This window comes from Bos javanicus, chromosome 1 (assembly GCF_032452875.1).
Source record: "Bos javanicus breed banteng chromosome 1, ARS-OSU_banteng_1.0, whole genome shotgun sequence".
Classification (NCBI taxonomy): Eukaryota; Metazoa; Chordata; class Mammalia; order Artiodactyla; family Bovidae; genus Bos; species Bos javanicus.
Window position 1 is genome coordinate 153,521,720 of NC_083868.1, and position 19,671 is coordinate 153,541,390.

A 19,671-nucleotide genomic window follows, 5' to 3' on the forward strand; every position below is an offset into this window, starting at 1 on the left:
CTGGGGCAGCAAAGCACAGAACTTTGGAAACTACCCTAGCACGCTGTGTCCACAAGGAGTACCCGTGACTGTTGCGCTGATTTCACTTCTGAACCGATGAGAAACAAGAAAATGTTATTTTTTTCAGGAACCAGAAAACTGACCACAGACACCTGACATCACTGGATAGTATGTATAATAATTAACCTTCTTTTGAATGTGCTGCTAAACTTATAAAAATGAAGGCAAATACCAAGATGCCAGAAATCAAAATAAACTGAAAATCAGAGCAGTGAGTTGTTGAACTGATTCTTCTCTGACCGTGGGTGTGAGGGCTAGGGTGTACAGTGATTAATCTGCTGGTTTGCCCTGAACCTTACTGGTTTTGGAATTGAAAAACCGCTGCATTCTTGGAAACCAGGTCAGAGGCGGACGAGAGAACAGCTGTGTCATCTTGCTGCTGCTGCTGCTGCTAAGTCACTTCAGTCGTGTCCGACTCTGTGTGACCCCGTAGACGGCAGCCCACCAGGCTCCCCTGTCCCTGGGATTCTCCAGGCAAGAACACTGGAGTGGGTTGCCATTTCCTTCTCCAGTGCATGAAAGTGAAAAGTGAAAGTGAAGTCGCTCAGTCGTGTCCCACTCTTCTCGACCCCATGGACTGCAGCCCACCAGGCTCCTCTGTCCATGGGATTTTCCAGGCAAGAGTGTTGGAGTGGGGTGCCAGTGTCATCTTAGGTGTGGGCAGAACACTGGTCTTTGTAACTTGAGGCCTGAAAGTGCAGGGGCAGAGGTCGGGGTGTGGAGTGGCTCAGGGTGGGCGCTGGTACTGACTACACTGCAAAAGGCGGTTGGCCATGAGAGACATCAACTCAGGAACAGGGCAGACTACGGCAAATGGAAAACACCCAGGAGACAAGCAGCTGTCCTCTTTCTGGATGAAAATGAAAATAATTTAACTGATGAAATTTAAAAATCCTAAGCCTGCATTTCATGAGTTTGGAGTTTATAGAACTTGGGCTGGTGTTGGGATTTCAAAACCTACAAATTAATTCCTCTTAACCTTTGCCTCCTCCCCGCAAAATGTTCCCAGACAAGGTGCAACTGGAATGCCTGGCAAAAACAAAACCAGCCTGTAGTATGCTTCCATAAAAGGGTGAAAGGGATTCTCAGGATAAAAGAACCCTTTAAAGTTAAGCTCAGAATGAAAAATTACACTATCTAACATGAATAAGAATGGCAGACAATGAAGATTAAAATGTCAGAAACTTGCAAAAGAAATGTCTTTTGGGGTGTGTGCATGCACTTGGGCATGTGTGTTTTTCTCTATTTGGAGTCATTCACCTTGTATATTGTAAGGTGATTTTTCTACTGTTTTATAGCTTTTAACAAAGCTATAAAAGTTTTAAAGTCTCAAGCCACTAAATATCTTTACTCACCTCTTGAAAAATTCGAAGGTCTTAGGATGTTTTAACTTGGCACACCCCTACTAATTTAGAAGCTATTATTAATCCCTACTTTAGTTCTATCCTGTTTTCCTTCTGTAAATTAGACATCATTCTTTTTTTAGACCCATCTGGATGTGTAAAAATATTTTGATTACCATTTCTTTGCATATCTCAGATCTTCCTTCTGGGTGGTTTTCCTTTTGCCTGAAGTAAATTCTGTAGAATTTCCTTTAATAAGTGTGATGCGTGGCAAACTCAAGTTTTTCACCTGAAACTCGTTGATTTTGCCCTTGTTCCTTGAAGATAATTCTACTGGATATGTAATACTAGGTTAGCCGCTGTCTTTTTTCCTCAGAATACTGAACATATTATTCTGTTATCTTCTGGTTTCTGTTGCTAGAGAACTCTGCTGTCAATCTAATTGCTGTTTTTCTTAGGTGTTCTGAAATTTCACAACGATGTGGCAAGCTGAAGAGTTTTAAAAATTTCTCCTCAGGAGTTTTTGGACTCTCTGGAATTGTAGATTAACTTTCAAGAATTCTAAAAAATTTCACCCATTTTCTTGTCAAAGATTAACTGGTTAAGGAATTTCACCTATTTTTCATATTCCATAAGCAATTCTTATGGTTATTTTTGTTTAGCTCATGACTTTTCAAAAGTTGATCATATTTTCTTAAAACCTTATAAAATCTCCATGTAATATACAGAAAAACAATTGTGATTTAAGATCAAAATTGACTGTAACTACTTCAGTGTGCTAAGATTGATAGTGTAATTCACATAAATTCAGAAATAAATCTGTATTGCTTCCTGTCCTCCAGAGACGGATAGGGAAGAGAGAAGAAAAAAGACCAATAAAATTTTTCTGCCAGTTCTTTTGTGCTCCCAAAGCCTGTGACTTCGGATAGAAAGCTTAAAATTAGCAGTATAAACACTCTCATTCATTTGCAAATCATTTTCATAATTTAAGTTGTATCTGCTCAGAATCTCTATCTCATTATTTACCTATTTTTTAAAAATGTACTGACTTGTCCTAAATAAAAATATTTATGAAATTATATTTATTGTGTTAGTTACATTTTGGGGCAATGCATGTTAAAATATAGAACTGTTAACATTCATAACAATTTTGTCCATGGATCACTTTAGATCACATTCTCCCAGCGCAACAGGAAAATCCTAGATTAGGAGAACTCTATCCAGTCTTTGGATTTATAGAGTTAGGTCTCAGGAAATAGGGGGTGGAGTGTCAAATTGTTCTGCATAATAAATAAGAGTTATTCAGTTTGAAGGGGGACCCAAGCCAGATTGGAAAAGTGGCAACCTGGGCTTTTGGAAAAAAGAAATAACCCTGCAAAGTGACAAACGGTTGGAACCTGCAGTGAAAGCTGGTATCTGAGGTCACTGCAATCGTCTGGAGCTTTAAAAGTTTGCATTACGAGGCCTTCCCTCAGACCAGTTAAGTCAGCGAGGATGACACCCAGACATTAGTATTTAAAAAAAAAAAAAGGTTCTCAAATGAGTCTAATATGCAACTAAATTTGAAAATCTTTGGTATAAAGCTTTGCTACTCAAAGCATGGTCCTCAGACCGGCAGCACTGCTGTGGAAACTCAGGCGCCCCTACACTTACTGAATCAGAATCTGCACTGACAAGGTCTCCAGATGGCTCACAAACAAAACATTCGGGACGTACAGACATAGAGAATGTTTGCCATAAACAACCTGCATTCTTCGATCTGAGAATCCCTCCTTTATAGGGAGAGACTGCTTTTCCAGCCTCTCTTGTAGCTGCACCTGGGCCTGTGACCTGAAGAAGACCAATGAAATTCATCCATCCTAGGGGACTAAAGATGCCACAATCAGAGACGGCAGAGAATGCTTTCTGGAAGGGTGGCAATAGCAGCAGTGAGCCCTTCATCAATTAGAGCATCAGTGTCCACTGTGGTCAGCTGTGCAAGCTGTGATGCTGTTCAGGGCCCAGAGGTAGTGTCTGAAGCATCGTCACTGTACCAGTTCTCCAGCATGGTCCTATGTGTCCTTCCTAGAGACGCATTCGAACTTGACTCTTCAGTCCTTTTTGAGATTCCTTTCCTGTTTAAATCAGCCAAAACTACTGTGGTTATTGCTTGCAACAAGAAACCTTGACTGAAATAGGTGGTGAGTGAGGTCACCCAAAATTCTCCAAGCCAGGCTTCAGCAATACTGAACTGTGAACTTCCAGATGTTCAAGCTGGTTTTAGAAAAGGCAGAGGAACCAGAGATCAAATTGCCAACATCCACTGGATCATCGAAAAAGCAAGAGAGTTCCAGAAAAACATCTATTTCTGCTTTATTGACTATGCCAAAGCCTTTGACTGTGTGGATCACAATAAACTGTGGAAAATTCTGAAAGAGATAGGGATACCAGACCACCTGACCTGCCTCTTGAGAAACCTGTATCCAGATCAGGAAGCAACAGTTGGAACTGGACATGGAACAACAGACTGGTTCCAAATAGGAAAAGGAGTATGTCAAGGCTGTATATTGTCACCCTGTTTATTTAACTTCTATGCAGAGTACATCATGAGAAACGCTGGGCTGGAAGAAGCACAAGCTGGAATCAAGATTGCCAGGAGAAATATCAATAACCTCAGATATGCAGATGACACCACCCTTATGGCAGAAAGTGAAGAGGAGCTAAAGAGCCTCTTGATGAAAGTGAAAGAGGAGAGTGAAAAAGTTGGCTTAAAGCTCAACATTCAGAAGACGAAGATCATGGCATCCAGTCCCATCACTTCATGGCAAATAGATGGGGAAACAGTGGTTGACTTTATTTTTGGGGGCTCCAAAATCACTACAGATGGTGATGGCAGCCATGAAATTAAAAGATGCTTACTCCTTGGAAGGAAAGTTATGGCCAACCTAGACAGCATATTGAAAAGCAGAGACATTACTTTGCCAACAAAGGTCCGTCTAGTCAAGGCTATGGTTTTTCCAGTGGTCATGTATGGATGTGAGAGTTGGACTATAAAGAAAGCTAAGCACCGAAGAATTGATGCTTTTGAACTGTGGTGTTAGAGAAGACTCTTGAGAGTTCCTTGGACTTCAAGGAGATCCAACCAGTCCATCCTAAAGGAGATCAGTCCTGGGTGTTCATTGGAAGGACTGATGCTGAAGCTGAAACTCCAATACTTTGGCCACCTGATGTGAAGAGCTGACTCATTTGAAAAGAGCCTGATGCTGGGAAAGATTGAGGGCAGGAGCAGAAGGGGACGACAGAGGATGAGATGGTTGGATGGATGGCATCACCGACTCAATGGACCTGAGTTTGGGTAGGTTCCGGGAGTTGGTGCCGGACAGGGAGGCCTGGCATGCTGTGATTCATGGGGTCGCAAAGAGTCGGACACAACTGAGTGACCGAACTGAACTGAACTGAGATCACCCAAAGTACTTTTAAGAAGAGGGTTAACAGCTAAAAGATGTATGGCTCTTTGCTCGGGCTCCATAACATGATGCCCCTCCGTTACTTCAAACCTTTAGTAAGGTTCTGCTACACACATACAGGCTTGTGCCGGTGGTGTTTTATGAGGGTTGTCAAGAGAGGGTCTTTTTCTCCTGCTCTGGAGCAACATAGTGTAGATAGGGGTGGCATGGTCTGCAACAAGACAATCCACAGATGAAATAGTTCAGTAGGAACTAAAGCTTGGAGTCAGAAGTGACCTGGAAACCATAAGTCATACACTCAGAATTCCCAGAGAGGCAGGAAGAGACATTTGTGCTCTTCCAGCGCCACACTAGAGTTTGAGCCAATGTCTGACGCCTTAGCTTCTTTGGGGCCTGCATTCCCAAGGCCCAGCAGCGCACATACCTCCTGAGGGCACCGTGCATACTTGCTGAGCAGTGTTGCTTAAGGCCTGTGTTTTCACCTTTCACCCTACTACCTGCATCACACGTTATTCATTCAACTCTTAACATTGTAAGCAGTTTGCCTAAATCTGGGAGTCGATCTGAACCAAGCTGGACTAATCTTCACAGTGGCTTCATAAGACCTGCCCAAACAGATAATCATGAAACTGATTCACTTATTCAAAATAACAACGATAACAAAAATCCCTGCTGCTGATATGGCGCTTACTACATACTGGGCACTATTCTAACCATTTTACTTCCGTTTGTTCATCCAGTCTTTATAATAACAATAGGTACTTTTATCATCATCCCAATTTTATAGAGAAGGAGACAGAGTCACAAAGAGGTCAAATAGCTTGCCCAAGATTGCACAGCTGGCAAATATCAGAGGAGCAGTTTTAATCCAGTCTGGCTTCTGAGTCTGAGTTCTTAACCATTAGGCTGTTTTAGCAAACTCCATGGAAGAAGAAAGGGCTAATATAGTGGAACAAATTAAATCCCTAGTTTCCATGAGAGCAGCCAAGGAAGGAAGGCTGGGAGGCTTTTCTTATTAAAAAAAAGAAAAAAAGCGTTTTTAGTCTGATCAGTATTTCTGATATAGTCACATTAATAAATAGGGCCAGGACCAAGACTTCAGATGTTTGATCAAAATGAAGGAAACCCCCCGAACATAATTGGCTCCTGAGGAGGCTACCTGATGAACGGAAGTTTCCCTCTGAATTTTGCCTGTTGGAAGGTCTTCCAGTCCTTTCCCCAAGTGTTGGGGTCACATCTAAAGTGTTCAACAGCCTCATCTTCAGGCTGGGCTCCCACTGCTGGCTCCCAACTCACGCTTGAACTCCTCCCAATCGCTTTGAAACTGTGTTTTTCTGAATCAAGAGGTGTCAGTGAGCAGAAGTTTGCAAATCAGAGAAGCAGAAGCTGTTTCACACTGTGGAGGAGTGAGGAGAAAAGGCTGGTGGAACTCTCCCAGCCCCCTTTCCTCAGCCCTAGTCACCCTCACCTTCATGTCCATAGTTTTGTTCTTTCCACATTGAAATGTTTTCTTTTCCTTATCCATTTTTGATACCTCAAGAATGCATTCCTCTTTCTAAAGAAATTTAAAATATTCAGGGCAAAGTTTAAATCCCCTCCGACCATCAGCTCTGCACAAAGATCCCTCCGCAGAGGTAACACACTGTTGGCAATTTGGTATGAATCCTTGCAGACCCTTTTCTAGGCTTTCTCTTTTGGATACTTATATGCAGTGTTTGTGATTTGTATTTATCAAAAGTACTGGTGCTAAGGGAAAATATGCACTTCTTTTAGTATACTTGTTAAAATACATACTATGGATACTTATGCTAGATATACTATATACAGTTAACATAGCACATGCTGTTGTTCAGTTGCTGAGTTATGTCCAACTCTGTGACCCCAGGGACTGCAGCGCGCCAGGCTTCCCTGTCCTTCACTATCTCCTGGAGCTTGCTCAAATTCATGTCCATTGAGTTGATGATGCTATCTAACTATCTCTTCGTCTGCCACCCCCTTCTCCTTTTGCCTTCAATCTTTCCTAGCATCAGGGTCTTTTCCAATGAGTCAGCTCTTCACATCAGGTGGCCAAAGTACTGGAGCTTCAGCTTCAGCATCAGTCCTTCCAATGAATGTTCAGGGTTGATTTCTTTTAGGATTGACTATCTGCTTGCTGTCCAAGGGACTCTCAAGAGTCTTCTCCAGCACCACAGTTCAAAAGCATCAATTCTTCAGTACTCAGCCTTCCTTATGGTCCAGCTCTCACATCCATACATGACCACTGGAAAAACCATAGCTTTGACTATACAGACCTTTGTCAGCAAACTGATGTCTCTGCTTTTTAACACACTGTAGATTATATATATTTATATATAATACTTTGTTGTATGTTTTTAACATAAATGATATCATACTGTATACATCTTGAAACTTGGTTTTCTTCCTTTAACAATATGATTAAGAGACTTCTAATATCAGTACCTGCTGCTGCTAAGTCGCTTCAGTCGTGTCCAACTCTGTGCGACCCCATAGACGGCAGCCCATTAGGCTCCTCTGTCCCTGGGATTCTCCAGGCAAGAATACTGGAGTGGGTTGCCATTTCCTTCTCCAATGCATGAAAGTAAAAAGTGAAAGTGAAGTCGCTCAGTCTTGTCTGACTCTTAGTGACGCCATGAACTGCAGCCTACCGGGCTCCTCCGTCCATGGATTTTCTAGGCAAGAGTACTGGAGTGGGGTGCCATTGCCTTCTCCGAATATCAGCACCTAACAATATCAGTACCTAATGCCTTTTAACTGTGGCATAATCTCGAATATTATGGATATGTCATAGTTCTTAGCTATTTCCTGCTAAATGGACCTTTAGGTTGGTTTCACTGTTTCATTGCTACAAATAGAGACGGTGAGCCCTGTCTAATCAGAGCCACGTGAGTGTTTTTCTGCAGTGAACACCAGCAAGTGTAACTACCGGGTCATGGGATATGCACTTTCAAACTTTAGTAGAGAGTAGGAAACTGCCCATAAGTGCTGTACCATTATATACCAGTTTACAGCTATCAGTTTGTGTGCTCACTTACCTAATATTGATATTATTACACTTGAATTTGCCAGCCCAGTAGGCAAGAAACAGCATCTAATTTTCATTTTACTTTTCATTTCCCTGATTGCTGATGGAATCGAGCCTCTTTTTGCTGTCTGTTGACTGTTCAGGTTCTTCTTCCGGCCTGTTCTTAGCCTTTGGCCACTTTTCTTTTGAGTTGCTTGTCTTTTGTATGTTGTCTCATGGGAGTCTGACTTCCTTAGCCCCTTTGGCAAAGGGTACAGTGGTGTTGGTACCTCTTTAAAGTTCTTTTTTTTTTTTAATTTTATTTTATTTTTAAACTTTACATAATTGTATTAGTTTTGCCAAATATCAAAATGAATCCACCACAGGTATACATGTGTTCCCCATCCTGAACCCTCCTCCCTCCTCCCTCCCCATACCATCCCTCTGGGTCATCCCAATGCACTAGCCCCAAGCATCTAGTATCATGCATCGAACCTGGACTGGCATCTCATTTCATACATGATATTTTACATGTTTCAATGCCATTCTCCCAAATCTCCCCACCCTCTCCCTCTCCCACAGAGTCCATAAGACTGTTCTATACATCAGTGTCTCTTTTGCTGTCTCGTACACAGGGTTATTGTTACCATCTTTCTAAATTCCATATATATGCGTTAGTATACTGTATTGGTGTTTTTCCTTCTGGCTTACTTCACTCTGTATAATAGGCTCCAGTTTCATCCACCTCATTAGAACTGATTCAAATGTATTCTTTTTAATGGCTGAGTAATACTCCATTGTGTATATGTACCACAGCTTTCTTATCCATTCATCTGCTGATGGACATCTGGGTTGCTTCCATGTCCTGGCTATTATAAACAGTGCTGCGATGAACATTGGGGTACACGTGTCTCTTTCCCTTCTGGTTTCCTCAGTGTGTATGCCCAGCAGTGGGATTGCTGGATCATAAGGCAGTTCTATTTCCAGTTTTTTAAGGAATCTCCACACTGTTCTCCATAGTGGCTGTACTAGTTTGCATTCCCACCAACAGTGTAAGAGGGTTCCCTTTTCTCCACACCCTCTCCAGCATTTATTATTTGTAGACTTTTGGATCGCAGCCATTCTGACTGGTGTGAAATGGTACCTCATAGTGGTTTTGATTTGCATTTCTCTGATAATGAGTGATGTTGAGCATCTTTTCATGTGTTTGTTAGCCATCTGTATGTCTTCTTTGGAGAAATGTCTGTTTAGTTCTTTGGCCCATTTTTTGATTGGGTCATTTATTTTTCTGGAGTTGAGCTGTAGGAGTTGCTTGTATATTTTTGAGATTAGTTGTTTGTCAGTTGCTTCATTTGCTATTATTTTCTCCCATTCTGAAGGCTGTCTTTTCACCTTGCTAATAGTTTCCTTTGATGTGCAGAAGCTTTTAAGGTTAATTAGGTCCCATTTGTTTATTTTTGCTTTTATTTCCAATATTCTGGGAGGTGGGTCATAGAGGATCCTGCTGTGGTGTATGTCAGAGAGTGTTTTGCCTATGTTCTCCTCTAGGAGTTTTATAGTTTCTGGTCTTACATTTAGATCTTTAATCCATTTCGAGTTTATTTTTGTGCATGGTGTTAGAAAGTGTTCTAGTTTCATTCTTTTACAAGTGGTTGACCAGATTTCCCAGCACCACTTGTTAAAGAGATTGTCTTTAATCCATTGTATATTCTTGCCTCCTTTGTCAAAGATAAGGTGTCCATATGTGCGTGGATTTATCTCTGGGCTTTCTATTTTGTTCCATTGATCTATATTTCTGTCTTTGTGCCAGTACCATACTGTCTTGATAACTGTGGCTTTGTAGTAGAGCCTGAAGTCAGGTAGGTTGATTCCTCCAGTTCCATTCTTCTTTCTCAAGATCGCTTTGGCTATTCAAGGTTTTTTGTATTTCCATACAAATTGTGAAATTATTTGTTCTAGCTCTGTGAAGAATACTGTTGGTAGCTTGATTGGGATTGCATTGAATCTATAAATTGCTTTGGGTAGTATACTCATTTTCACTATATTGATTCTTCCAATCCATGAACATGGTATATTTCTCCATCTATTAGTGTCCTCTTTGATTTCTTTCACCAGTGTTTTATAGTTTTCTATATATAGGTCTTTAGTTTCTTTAGGTAGATATATTCCTAAGTATTTTATTCTTTCCGTTGCAATGGTGAATGGAATTGTTTCCTTAATTTCTCTTTCTGTTTTCTCATTATTAGTGTATAGGAATGCAAGGGATTTCTGTGTGTTGATTTTATATCCTGCAACTTTACTATAGTCATTGATTAGTTCTAGTAATTTTCTGGTGGAGTCTTTAGGGTTTTCTATGTAGAGGATCATGTCATCTGCAAATAGTGAGAGTTTTACTTCTTCTTTTCCAATTTGGATTCCTTTTAGTTCTTTTTCTGCTCTGATTGCTGTGGCCAAAACTTCCAAAACTATGTTGAATAGTAATGGTGAAAGTGGGCACCCTTGTCTTGTTCCTGACTTTAGAGGAAATGCTTTCAATTTTTCACCATTGAGGATAATGTTTGCTGTGGGTTTGTCATATATAGCTTTTATTATGTTGAGGTATGTTCCTTCTATTCCTGCTTTCTGGAGAGTTTTTATCATAAATGGGTGTTGAATTTTGTCAAAGGCTTTCTCTGCATCTATTGAGATAATCATATGGTTTTTATTTTTCAATTTGTTAATGTGGTGTATTACATTGATTGATTTGCGGATATTGAAGAATCCTTGCATCCTTGGGATAAAGCCCACTTGGTCATGGTGTATGATCTTTTTAATGTGTTGTTGGATTCTGATTGCTAGAATTTTGTTAAGGATTTTTGCATCTATGTTCATCAGTGATATTGGCCTGTAGTTTTCTTTTTTTGTGGGATCTTTGTCAGGTTTTGGTATTAGGGTGATGGTGGCCTCATAGAATGAGTTTGGAAGTTTACCTTCCTCTGCAATTTTCTGGAAGAGTTTGAGCAGGATAGGTGTTAGCTCTTCTCTAAATTTTTGGTAGAATTCAGCTGTGAAGCCGTCTGGACCTGGGCTCTTGTTTGCTGGAAGATTTTTGATTACAGTTTCAATTTCCATGCTTGTGATGGGTCTGTTAAGATTGTCTATTTCTTCCTGGTCGAGTTTTGGAAAGTTGTACTTTTCTAAGAATTTGTCCATTTCTTCCACGTTGTCCATTTTATTGGCATATAATTGTTGATAGTAGTCTCTTATGATCCTTTGTATTTCTGTGTTGTCTGTTGTGATCTCTCCATTTTCGTTTCTAATTTTATTGATTTGATTTTTCTCCCTTTGTTTCTTGATGAGTCTGGCTAATGGTTTGTCAATTTTATTCATCCTTTCAAAGAACCAGCTTTTGGTTTTGTTGATTTTTGCTATGGTCTCCTTTGTTTCTTTTGCATTTATTTCTGCTCTAATTTTTAAGATTTCTTTCCTTCTACTAACCCTGGGGTTCTTCATTTCTTCCTTTTCTAGTTGCTTTAGGTGTAGAGTTAGGTTATTTATTTGACTTTTTTCTTGTTTCTTGAGGTATGCCTGTATTGCTATGAACTTTCCCCTTAGCACTGCTTTTACAGTGTCCCACAGGTTTTGGGTTGTTGTGTTTTCATTTTCATTCGTTTCTATGCAAATTTTGATTTCTTTTTTGATTTCTTCTGTGATTTGTTGGTTATTCAGCAGCGTGTTGTTCAGCCTCCATATGTTGGAATTTTTAATAGTTTTTCTCCTGTAATTGAGATCTAATCTTACTGCATTGTGGTCAGAAAAGATGCTTGGAATGATTTCTATTTTTTTGAATTTACCAAGACTAGCTTTATGGCCCAGGATGTGATCTATCCTGGAGAAGGTTCCATGTGCGCTTGAGAAAAAGGTGAAATTCATTGTTTTGGGATGAAATATCCTATAGATATCAATTAAAAATATGGAACGCTTCACGAATTTACATGTCATCCTTGAGCGGGGCCATGCTAATCTTCTCTGTATCGTTCCAATTTTAGTATATGTGCTGCCGAAGCGAGCACCTCTTTAAAGTTCTAATCCAAGGTGATGAATTACTTACCTTCATTACCAAGAATTTCTTTCCCTAAATTGAAGAGATGTAAGCCACAAATGAGAGGAAAGGAAATCTCTGGTGTAAAGATCGACTGTTGAACCTTTGAACATCAACCCCTTCCTAGACATCCTCCTAAAAAACCAATAAGAACTCTTTTAAATCAAATAGCCCCTCACTGTCAAAGAAAGTGCCTAAAAACCCTGAGAGATCTGCTCAGGGCAACAGTGCTAAGATCCAACAGCTTTTGAAGTTCTGTTCTTGCCGCTGATCCCCTCTGTTTAAAGAAAGAATACCTGTAGAGAAAAGAGGTGAGACTTCAGATGAATAAATATAACATTCACAGGATCAGCATTTAGAGCCTAACAGGATGGGCTCAGAAAACAACTTGATTAACACAAACATAAATGAATCTCTGATCACCCTAAAAAGGACAAGCTGTTTCCTTTTCCCTACTAAGGATTTTCCCTGTGTCCTCTGTGGAACTGACCAAAAAAAAATCTGTCTTTTCTTTGTGTTAATCAAATTGTTTTCTGAGCCCATCCTGCTAGGCTCTAAATGCTGATCCTGTGAATGTTGTATTTATTCACCTGAAGTCTCCCCTCTTTTCTCTATTTGGTAAACATTTTGTACTTCGTAGCTGCCGCTAGCATTTCAGCCAGCCTAGACAAGGAAAAGGAAGTGAAAGGGAGAACACAAGTCGAAGGAAAATCAGAAAATAAAGAAAGAAAAGACATAGTAAAGAAGAGAATACGCATGCTTCAAAAAAGGAGAGAGAAAGACAGTTGAGGGAAGCATTCTTTTGTCATTTCCATATCTGGTCAGTCAACAAGTTCTGTCTGTTGTCCTTTATTCTGATTCTCTAACAGAGCTTCGTTTCTGTTCATACCACTTTCTTTTAGGCCATAGGACATACCGTGGGTTAAAATAAAAGCCAGGTCACGTTCTCTTCTTCTTGTGCCTGGATGATTCTGACAGCTCCGTGACTGGGATGCACGTCACATAAATCTGCATCAGACTCTGCTGTCAGAGTATTGCTCTCTCGCGCTGCGCACAAGCCCTCCAACATTTCGTGGCTCCAGCTTCATCACATTAAATTCTGCCTTTCAGCCTGGCTCTTAGTTGCCTTCACTGCGTCACCCCGCCGGCATTGCCCTAATCAGACTGTCTCGCCGACCTCCCCTTCTCATTCTGCCTTTTGTGTTCCTGCCTTTTAGAACACCCTTCCAGCTGGGCATTTCCTCCCTGAATTCTGCCTGCTCCTGAAGGTCAGTCAAGTCTCCCCTTCTCTGTGAAATTTTCTGTCTGTCCCACCTTTATCTTCCTTCTCTCATAGACGTTTCAGAGCCCAAGTTGCGTAATGTGCAGTATTGAGTGGCAAAACCCCTGAAGGTGGGGAAAGAGTATAGCAAGTCTTCGGATTTACACTGGCTTTGCATTGTCTCCCATGCTTTGTGGTGAGGAGGGATGGCAGCTGTTCCCCTCTCTGGAGCTCTGTTTTCTTGTCTGTGAACGGGGGAAATGCTGTTTTACCTGAGAGGGTCAGTGGAAGAAGAATGTAGGTAAACGGATAGGCATCTGGTACTTAACACCACACCTGGCCCACAAAGAAAACACCCCAGATAAGGCAATATGTTGCTTCTTGTTTTCATACCCTTCCAAGAGAAACTCTTCTTCCCACAGCTCCAGAGCGATGCCCACTGTTTTGGATGCTTTTGGGATACAGGTTAAAAAAAAGTGCCTGGTAAAAAGTGATTAAGTAATACTAATTAAGAAAAAACACCTGATAAATATAAGGTCTGGAGGTAAGCAATGCTAGGGCCAGTATTGAGGCTCACGATGTCAGGGCTCTAAGCCAGTACCTCTGAGTCACTTTGGTTAGTACTGGAAAGCCTGACTTATCCTCATGGAAGGAAGAAAAGAAATCTCTTTTTACATCTCTCTTTTATTTGGGAAGAAAATCTTTGCTAGTAGACTTCCTTTTATACCTTATTGGCCAGAACTATGTGATGTATGCACTTCCAGCTCAAAGGGAGTCTAGGTAAGTGTGTATCTGGCCAAAGGGGAATGCATTTATAGTAATCAGCCTGAACTAGTCATGATTCTTCCTCTGGGCTCAGGCACATTCCCGCTTGATACCAGAAGGGAGTTCTAGGGGATGGCTATAATGTAGGTGTCGACCATGACTGCCCTCTGGGTAACTCGAGATGCCACCTGGGTTCTTCTAGCCATGACTGGTTGTATCGGAACAAACATTGACCTAACCTGGATCAATGAGGTTCTCTCCCATTAGAATATGAATTAAGAGCTCAGGAGTCAGTGGTTCCCGATTCCAGTGCCTGACATTCTGTGATAGAGCTCAGCATCTTTCCAGTAAGTCTCCTTCAGGGGGTTTCTGTTGCTTGAAATCAGAGAGCCTGATTGAGCCTTAGACTCACTTAAACAGTCCCAATTAATAATCACTAAGATAATAACTATTACCATATTAAATGCCCTCTTTCGTTTCTTAATGGTTTCATGCATGTTTGTCTCTTCGTGCACATCCCTCAAGGCAGAAATCAGCTGTGTACTTACTTCCCATAGTATTGGCCACAGAGGATGAAGAGTCCCCTTAATCCTTTTTGAGTAACTGTTTGATTGGTTGGTTGCTACTCTTTTCTAGTTAATATTTTTAACACTTCCAAAAGTAGATAAAAACAAAGACATGGTGATATATTATCCATCAGATTAGCAAAATGCAGTTCCACATTGCTGGTTTGATTACTTTAAAATATAGCAAGTTGACAGAAGAACAAAGCGACATAAACTAATATAAAAACAGTTGTTGTATTATGGTCTAACAGGTAGTATTATGGATCTATTATCATCATACTAATCTTTCAAATTTCCTACACAGGCCATGAAATTACTTTCAGAATTTGAAAAGAAATAAGTTCATAAGAGGCAATCAGGGAAAAATGTATTTGGCCGCTTAGTACAAGTTTCTTAATTTCCTTCTTTTTTCTAAGGGTATGCTACAAATAAACTTTAACATTAGAGACACTTTGGCCTTCATTAAACAGTGTTCAATTTGAATTTCGACTTTTAACTCCAGAATAATATTAATCTCGGGCTTCCCAGGTGGCTCAGTGGGTAAAGAATCTGCCTGCAATGCAGGAGACACAGGAGATGAGGGTTCGATCCCTGGGTTGGAAAGATCCCCTGGAGGTTGACTTGGCAACACACTCCAATATTCTTGCCTGGAGAATTCCATGGATAGAGGAGCCTGGCAGGCTACAGTCCATAGGTTTGCAAAGAGTTGGGCACAATTGAAGTGACTGAGCATGCGTGCATTCAATATTAATCTCATAGGAAAGTTTAACCCAATTTTAAGCACACATGATACCAAATCACAAGTGTTCCCTTAAGGAACTTTAAAAAAATTCTATTTAATTGAAAACAATTTAAAAAATGAACAAAAGATTGGCTATGTTTTAAGCCAAAAATCATTTGAGTTTTATTGACATCTCACTATTGTTTAAAAGGAATGCTACTTTGTTAACAGATTGTCCAAATGTTTAATGGGCATTTCTGCAAAAGCCTGACAAGTAAAAACAAAATTTCCCCAGAATCCAGTATCACAAAAGCTTTTGTTTCAAGCTACAAATTAGACAAATCTGTTTTTCTCCTAACACTCTGAACATTTTATATCAAACAGCCCCAGTGTAAAGTAAATATCCACGTCTTCAAAAAACAGAATTAATATTAGAATTCTTTTTGTTTGTAAAGAGAACTGGATCCAACAGGTTCCAGATGTCACGACTGGACCACAGATGTATCCACAATGACAATGAGGTGAGTACATTTTTTTGTTGTTTTGATTCCAAGTAGAAACAATCTCCACTTACAAATTCACATTAGGGCCACGAAAAACTATACTCTTATTCTCGGTAAATGCTATTGTTTTAGCAAAATGCTTCAAGACCTAATGTTATTTAAGGCCCACACCTTCCTATCACAGCCTTGGCAGCAGATACACAGACTCCTCATCTTTAACAATCCGCCGCTGTTGATGTTGATGACCTTGAAAGGGTCATCAGGGGCCAGTGTTCACCCAGGCTACCTTCAGAAGTGCAGAGAAAAGGCAGCTTCCGTAAATTTAACTTTCTTCAACAGGGTCCCCTGGGGTAACAGGGATAGAGGAGGTTGTGAATGAGGCTGAGCGAGCTCCTGTGGGTAACATTTCCGTCTCTCTTAGCAGTCCCCTTTAGGGTGAACTCATTTGATTTGGGTCTTGGGATAAGATTTCTTTTCAGGGAAGCTTTCTTACCTCCCGTTTCTCTCAAAAATGGCAGCTGGTAGATGGAGATTTTCTGAGGCCTCTTGTTGGAGGGGGACAAGGGCCTCTGATCTAGGCTGGCTCCTCATTGGTTGGAGCTGTAGAGTGGGAGGGCATGGGGAAGGGCTCTCTGTGCCGATGACCCCTGGGGGGCCTGCCTGGGTCCCTGGACATGGGTAACTCCCCTGCTGTGTGGCCTGATACTCCTGTAGGGGCGGGTCTGGGCAGCACCCATCCCAAAACCACGCTGTGAGCCCAGCACAGTCCACACTCAAAGCACAGCAAGGAGTTGGGGCCCTGGGGGGACTTGGGGCTGGCCCCGCCCTAGCCCCTGCCCAGCCCAGCCCAGCCCCATCACTCTGCGTGCCCACCAGCTTACCTCTCAGGCTGGGGCTTTCCCTCTCTTCTTCCGGTGTATCCTGACCATCTGGGGCTTTGACCTGGAGTGGGGTGTCAGGATACACGGGTCTCATAGCCCATGCTCCCCTGTCTTCTCCCTACAGGGCTCCTGAGCAACCGGGGGCACCTTTTCTCCATCTTGCCAGGTTCCAGAGGCTCTGTCACCCTTTCCTGTAGAGGCAATGGGAATGGAGGAGAGCCAGATCACCCACGAAGGGGACATGAAAATACAGAGGAAGTGTTACATATTCTAACTGCTCCTTGAGTGTGTCTCTGCAGGCTTGGCGGAGTGCATGCACAGAACAACAGTGACATAGATACGACTGAAGTTGCCTTTTTTATCATATCAACGCCTGGAGGTGGGGAGTCCAGGGCAGGTATGGCTCCAGGAAGTCCCCCTTGACCCAGGGTTGCTTGGGTCTGATAGGTCCACCATGTGTGACCTCTAGTCTCGAGGGCGCCTTGTGGTCCAAGATAGAGGCCCGGTTCCATCCATCATGTCTGCACTCTGGCCAGAGACGCGAAGGACGAGAAGACACAGAGCAACAGGTGACTGCCAGCCAGCTTGGACGGAAGCTTCAGAGGCCCCTGCAGGACGTGCTGAAGCCCTGTGTGTGCAGCACGACCATCAGCGTATCTGTTGTAGGCCGCCTGGAAGTTCAGAGGGGCATGATGCTGCTGCGGGAATTAGGTGAGGACAGGCACGCTGCAGATGATGCTGTTACGTGGAGCTGATGGGACGCTCAGATGTAAATGTGCACGAGGTTTGTGTTCGAGATTGAAATATGAGTCCATTTCTTCTTTCCCTATATTTTCCTGCATCTCACTAAATCGAAAGAATAACACTGCCATACATATTTGACATGATTATATTTGACTTCGCCTTTCCTTCTTAGCCTTTGTTTACTATTGGCTTTAACACACAGATTGTTTGAATTTGTAGGTTCTTATTTGTCCAACCCCTTGTTGAAAGTGTGGTACTACTTTTACAAATAAGTTGTTATACAACTTGTAGTTCTACTAGATAAGACACAGCAAATTATTTTAAAGCAAATTTTTTATTTAGGGAAGGAACACTTAAAACGGTTTTCCTTGCTTATCTAACTAGAGATTCCCACTTCTCTAGGGAAGGAGTACAAAGAAACTCTTTTCTGCCCTGTTAATATCAGGGCTTTAACATGGGCTATATTGGTACACATTAGGAAGTCAAATCATGAGGAGTTAAACTGAGAATAAAATATTTAAGTGTGATCAGGTACAATTAGTATTTTAGACATTAGTAGCCTCATATAAAGAAAAAAGGATTTTTTTTCCTGAGGAAAAATGAGCTTGAACCAAGAATAGAATTAAAAGTACAAGGCTAGTGAAAAATCAGACCAGATTAATATTAGCTACTGTCTCTAATGTATAATAGAAAGCAAGCATTTATTTCTTTGTGTAATTTTGATCACCTAAGATTAATACAGCTACACACCTGGATGAAAACCAGCTGGCATTAGGGTATTTACCAAGGGAGGAATGCAGAGGTGTTGAACAAGGAAGCTGGGAAAGCTACCACTCCCAAGAGTATAATCGTGAGGTTTCACAGGAGATAAGTGTGATCTAATCAGATACCTCATTTGAGCACAGGAGGAGGCGGCACTGTGGGGATTGTACAGACCAGACCAAGAGTAGTATAAGTAGCTGAAGCCCCACAAAAGAAGGATCACGGCAGACACTGTAGGCTGGCTTACTCAAACTCAAACTCTAACCCCCGTCTCCCTTACCTGTCTCAACTGCAAAGGTGGCAAAAGCTGAAATGTTTCTTTTCATCCTCTGTTATGGCAAGTGGGACACACAACACATTTCGGGTCAGTGAGATACAGGCAGAAGCTCTTGAGGGGGCAGCCCTGACTGTGTCACCTCCTGAAGAAAAGGCACAGCCTCCTGAAGAGAAGCCCCTTGCCCGCCATTCTTTCTCTTTCCCTTCCACACAGTCGTAAGGCTTGGAGGGGCAGCAGCCATCTGAGGACTGTGAATTGGCGAGCACAACATGAAAATCATTATTAAAGATGGTGGTGGTTTAGTCTATAAGTCATGTCCAACTCCTGTGACCCCATGGACTGTAGCCTGCCAGGTTCCTCTGTCCCTGGGATTCTCCAGGCAAGAATACTGGAGTGGGTTCCCATTTCCTTCTCCAGGTTATTAAAGACCACATCATGTATAATTTCACTTGTAAGAAATATCCAGAAAGAGCAAATAGATAGAGACAAAAATTAACTAGCGGTGGTCAGGAGCTGGGGGGAGAGGGACGTGCTGAGTGGCTACTCATGGGGATGGGGTTTTTTGTGGGGTGATAAAAATATTCTGAAATTGGTCACGATGGTGGCATGACTTGTGAATATACTAAAACCCACTTTAAGAGATTGCAGTAATTATATTTCAATAAAAATAATTTGTAATAATAGTTCTCATTGCATGTAAAAATACACTGTATTTTTATATAACCCTGCTCTCTGAGGATCTGAGATTGAAAAAAAGAAAGTTTGGTGCGTGCGGGGCCTGGGGGGGTGGGGGTGGGGTGAGGGGCGCGGAGGGTCTCGGCGCCCTCCCGCCCTGGGCCTCTCCAGGCCCGGCCCCGCTCGGCGGGCCTCCCCCCATCCAATTCGCTGCTCAGGGACACTCGGCCCCGCCCCGGAGGTTGTCTGGCTTCGGGGCGCCGCGGCCCGGGGGCCTCGGAGCCTCCTGCGGGCCTAGGCACAGCCCAGCCGGGGCCCTGAGCGCCCATCCTGCCCGGCCCCTGCCCGGTGCCCAAACGTTCCACCGGGAGCCACCGGCGCGCTCGACCGGAGCGCCTTTAGAAAAAAAAAAAAAAGAAAGAAAAAAAGAAAGTTTTAAACCAAAAGCAGGCTCGGTGGTTAGCAAATTGTGTCAGTCTAAAACAAGCAAAAAGTAAACCCTTCAAAGTGAAAATGAAAAATCACAGACTTTGCTTTCTAAAAAAAAAAAGAAGGAAGTGAGCT

The 19,671-nt window shown here is 42.0% G+C and overlaps 1 non-coding gene across 1 annotated transcript; it reads right to left on the minus strand.

Moving 5' to 3' along the window:
* Nucleotides 1-11,817: 11,817 nt before the first annotated feature.
* Nucleotides 11,818-11,923, minus strand: LOC133255568 (U6 spliceosomal RNA). The gene has a single exon (XR_009738980.1). It is a non-coding gene; the product is annotated as a U6 spliceosomal RNA (small nuclear RNA).
* Nucleotides 11,924-19,671: the final 7,748 nt, after the last annotated feature.